The sequence below is a fragment of the Ixodes scapularis genome, unplaced genomic scaffold, assembly GCF_016920785.2.
Source record: "Ixodes scapularis isolate PalLabHiFi unplaced genomic scaffold, ASM1692078v2 PGA_scaffold5__190_contigs__length_132052651, whole genome shotgun sequence".
Taxonomy (NCBI): domain Eukaryota; kingdom Metazoa; phylum Arthropoda; class Arachnida; order Ixodida; family Ixodidae; genus Ixodes; species Ixodes scapularis.
The window spans coordinates 9,137,444-9,142,222 of NW_024609880.1; the positions used below are offsets into that span (position 1 = coordinate 9,137,444).

General features: G+C 45.1%; 1 pseudogene; it reads left to right on the forward strand.

Moving 5' to 3' along the window:
- Positions 1–3,309: 3,309 nt before the first annotated feature.
- Positions 3,310–3,987, forward strand: LOC121047228 (annotated as a pseudogene).
- The last annotated feature ends 792 nt before the right edge of the window (positions 3,988–4,779 follow it).

Below are 4,779 nucleotides of genomic sequence, written 5' to 3' on the forward strand. Positions count from 1 at the left end.
GTCCCCGCTTCGCATTTTTGCCCGATATCTCCTATAGACTTCAGACGTGAACCTGTGTCCTTGGTGGCGATTCATTAAATCTGTATGGCTCACTTAACTAAAGTGACCATATTCCTCGGGCCCCAAAGCGGGACACGTATCGGGGGGAGGGAGGGAGGGGGGGAGGATATTGTGTTACGAGGCTTGAAAAGTTTAAATTTTAGTAATAAATATCACATTTTTATTATTTCGTAAACACTGTGGGCATTTCTTTTCTTGCAATTTGCATACTGTGTGGCTTGAACCTATCTAATGCATTTGGTTGGAATATTTCTTGAGTATCGATGTATTTATTTTTGTGTACTATGTCCATAGTACTGTTCACATGTCATACCCCAATTAACCTTCAGCATCTTCTTTGTCGAGCATATCTTGTTCCTTGATCAGAGAAAACACCCTCTCACCGGTGCGGCCCTTTCGTTTAACCGCATCTTTCATTTATCCGCGGTTCGGGGAGCAAAAGCGGGACAAAACGGCGTCCCACAAGCACACTGGTGGGACAGCGGGACCACGGCCGGAAAAGCGGGACCTGTCTTGCCTAAATCGGGACGTGTGGTCAGTTTACACTTAACTGTAGCATGACGACTTTTGTCAATGGTCTTTGATATTAGTTAGCCATCCAGAAAGATGAGACGTGTGCAAAAGCATTTTCGGTATGCAGCCCCTAAGGCACCTGAATGCCAGTCGCGGCAATCTTTTGTCACCCAATTTGTGTGCTAGTTTGGCATATCTGCTTTTTTTTGGGAACTCTCCGAGACTGCCATTTCCCTTCGATCCCCTGGGGGTTGCGACCTCTACATTTTGCACCTCTGCTATACGATATAGGTCAGAAATTTGCTTAGTGCAGTATGGCTGCAACCCTGTGATCTTTAACATGCTGTAATAATACACGACCAAACACCAGTATGTAGCTCATGCAGGTTGAAACAAGGGCATTAGTGGTGATCGAATCCCTTATTCCCAGGTTCTGCGGTGCGAGTTTCTACTTCAGGTTCTCCGAGTTGGGGTGCGCAGTGCTAACCGCTCGGCTACTGAACTCCATTGAATGTTCAGCTTCTTTCTTTTTCAGCTTCCCTCTTTTTCAATTCAGATTGCTGCCTGCAGTGCAAAACATGTTTCCTAGAATATGTCTGATAGTATTTACTGTACTTCATCAATGTAGTCAACCTTCAATTATGTTAGTCACCAGTCTATGTGAGTTTTGATGATAGGGCTTGTAGACAGTTTTGAGTAAAACAGTTTATTTTTTCAGATCGTTACGTGGCCAGGCTTGTTTCTGGCGGCATGCCCGTGATCTTTGCCAAGCCCTTGGCCAAGGATGTTACCAGGCTCGTCAATGAAAAAATTGGCGAGCTGAGGAGGGCGGAAACGCGAAGGTACATTCTAGTTGCATTATCCTCCACTCAGCTATGTCCATCTTTCTATTAGCTTTTCTCTGTGCTGGCTTACGCAGACTTTAAGCATTTTCCAGGTGCACCGGCTTTAAAGAGATGCCTTTGAATTGACTGTTTTTTCCCCTTGTAGCAAAGAGTATAGACCTTTTTCGCAAAACCTCACACCAGCCAGTAACTGACGTACCCTCGACCTGGTGCATTTTTGGAGTGCCCGCTGACACAGGGTATGCAACCGCCAAGGGTATGGGCTAAAAGGCTTAAAAACAGACGTCGCGCATGAGTTAGTTCCGAGTGCTTCTTTTTACCGTGCTGCCATTTCCGAAAATCTACGGTTGGCTGGCAACCACTGCGTGGTCGATGGATAAATAATTTTAAAAAGCATAAGAACAATAGCAGCAAGTGTGACACGAGCACAAGAAGCTGCAGCGCGGGTGTGGCTGCAATGTTATCGAGCTTCGCATTTTCCCCAAGAATCCTTATTTATAAAGTCTGTCGATTGCGAGCTTGAATCGCGAGAGATTCGTATCAGACTCAACGTCACGTTTAAGCTCATGACCACTTCGTCTACGACAAGAGGACCGATTTTAATTCGCTGTGCAGGTGGTCCAACACTGCAAGCCCCATGGTTTGTGAAAGGTACGAAAAAGTCTACATGCCACCACTCAAGATGGAGCTATCAAATGTCGAGAGCTTACCTGCATAGACTACATTAAACTGCTCATATATACTTCGCTGTGGAAACTCAATCAAAACACCCCACCGTCTTCGTCCTCGTTCTCTCGAGGAGGCAAGGTGATGGCTAGTGATGGCCTGTGAGTAGCCAGCTGGATTCAACCGGACAAGCTCCAACCAAGTTATTGCAGCCCACCATAGCCAAGTCTAGCCCTGTTCCCCCCATACCCACACCGTTGCCTACCCAGATAGCTGTGCTGCCAGAACTAGCCGGTATTTCTTTTTCTGAGCCGCTAGACGGCGGCGTCGGCGCCGCAATTCTCAAGATGGCGGCGCCGTTAAAGAAAAGGCCTATATCTCAATTGGCTCAAATGAAACTTGGTAGCCTTAAAGCATCCCATATGCAAGCTGCCAATCTGGGCAAAAGCTTTGTCGCGTAATGTTTTGCTAAACTGTTCCAGACGCCCAGGGATGTTTTCCTTATAACGCAAGGCCTGAAAGTTTTCACCACTCAGCTAATTTCTTTGCAGTTTTTAATGCAATGCCTGCAAGGTTTTACCACCACAACAAATCTCTTTAGAGCAAAAAGTTTTTCTAATATGTTTATAAGCTTTATTTTATCGTTTATGTAGTCCCATAAGTCATTTAACATATATTTATCTATTTGTTTTAAGGAAGCCGCAGCTGCTGCAATCCTGGACGAAGATGTGCCTGAATGCTAGGAATGATTTTTGATTAGTTAAATAAAAACTGTATTGATTATCTACCTTTGGATCCAGTTGCAACTTTTTCTAGTTTGAGATATATAAATACTCCAGTGAATGTCCCAAATGGTATCTGTGAATAAGATTTGAACAGTTCAGACCAATGCTCTTTTTTCCAGTTTGGAGACCGTAGAATTCCAAAAACAAATACATTTTCCCAATTGGCCATGCCTAATTGGTTGCATCCAATTGGCAATACCTAATTGGCTCGATTCAATGGGCAGTGCACAAATGTTTTCAATTCGTGATTTTCAATTAGATTTCGACAATTGAAACGAATTGACTTTTTCTAACTAGGAGTTTGAAATCACAGATGGGATTCCCCATTGGTTCTAATTGTCAATAACTAATTGGAACCAATTGACTTTTTCTAACTAGGAGTCCGAAATCACAGATAGGATTCCCCATTGGTTCTAATTGTCGATAACTAATTGGACTCAATGGTTATTTTTAACTGGGGCGCAACTTGTCAGCTCACTCAGAATTCGTTCTCGTGCGCACCAACTCTATCGTGGGGCTGGCCAAGCAAACGATGGCAAAGAGTGCATCTGGATTTCGCATACTTCAAGGGAGACTGGTTTTTGGTTCTTGTGGACGCACATTCAAAGTGGATTCATGTCATGCACATATAGACAACCACGGCCTCAGGGACTGTGGAAAAGTTGCGCACCATGTTTGCAACTTTTGGCCTTCTGGAAAAAATTGTGACGGACAATGGTCCCCAGATTCTGTCTAGTGAATTTACAATTTTTCTTCAAGCGAATGCTGTGCAGCCCATCAGGACGCCACCCTACCATCCGGCTTCCAATGGCGCCGCAGAACGACTTGTCCAGACAGTCGAGCGAAACCTCATCCGCCAGCTTCAAGACGAGCGGCGCACGGGACAGTCTCGAACGGTACAACATCGACTGGACCAGTTTCTGTTTACGTATCTTAATATGCCATGTCCAACCACGGGTGAGACGGCAGCCAAACTCTTCTTGTCATGGCAGCCGCGCACACGGTTAAGCATCCTTCATCCAGACTTAGCGAAGCGAGTAGAAGCAAGTGTCAGTCAACGACAACCCAAGGAAAGAATTCATGGAGAGAATTTGAAGCAGGCGACAAGGTTCGAGTAAAAGGAAAAAGACCAGGAGATCCGCTTTGGTTAGAAGGCACCGTTCTGCGACGTGTCAGCCTCTCGACGTATATAGTCAACGTGCAGGGGGAGGAACGGTTCCTGCATGCAGATGACATTGCTGTTAAAGGGCTACTCCACCGATTTTTTCATTGTCTCCGATTTGCTTGAAATTTTGCTAAACTAACCAACAAACATCGCGAAAATAGTATCCCAAATATTAGGTCAAAATATTGTTTTTTCGCGAAGTTATTGAATTTAGAGTTTTGGTCGTCACCGTGTTTTTCAAGCTCGAAGTCTCTACTGGCAACAATGAAAAAGTGACGTCAGTGGAAGGCAGGGGTTCACTCTTTGAGCTGTAGATTTTGTTTTCAACTGATTCGAAGCAGTTTCATGGTGTTAAATGAATGCTTGGGAAGCTCGCTGCGGTACCCGCGATCCAGCGCGGAACAAATGATTGGCATATTCTATTTTTTGGCTGCTTGCTCGACTGGCAAGCCTGCCTGCCACTGACGTCACGGCCCTGAAAAGCGCGCGTATATTTGAATGTTGGTTTTTGCATCATATTCATTTGCCGATTTCGCAATAACTATTATGAATTTCGCGATTCTAAACAGCATACCGGAGAGAGTAAAGGCCGGGGAGTCAGAAAATATAGTTAGTTGAGGTAGCTCAAAAATCGGTGGAGTATCCCTTTAACACAGTTCCCAACGCTCTTCCCGGGACAATCAGGTTGCCAGAGGAACCCCGGACGGCTAAGCCACCAGGCCCGAAGCCAGCTGAAACAGAGCCT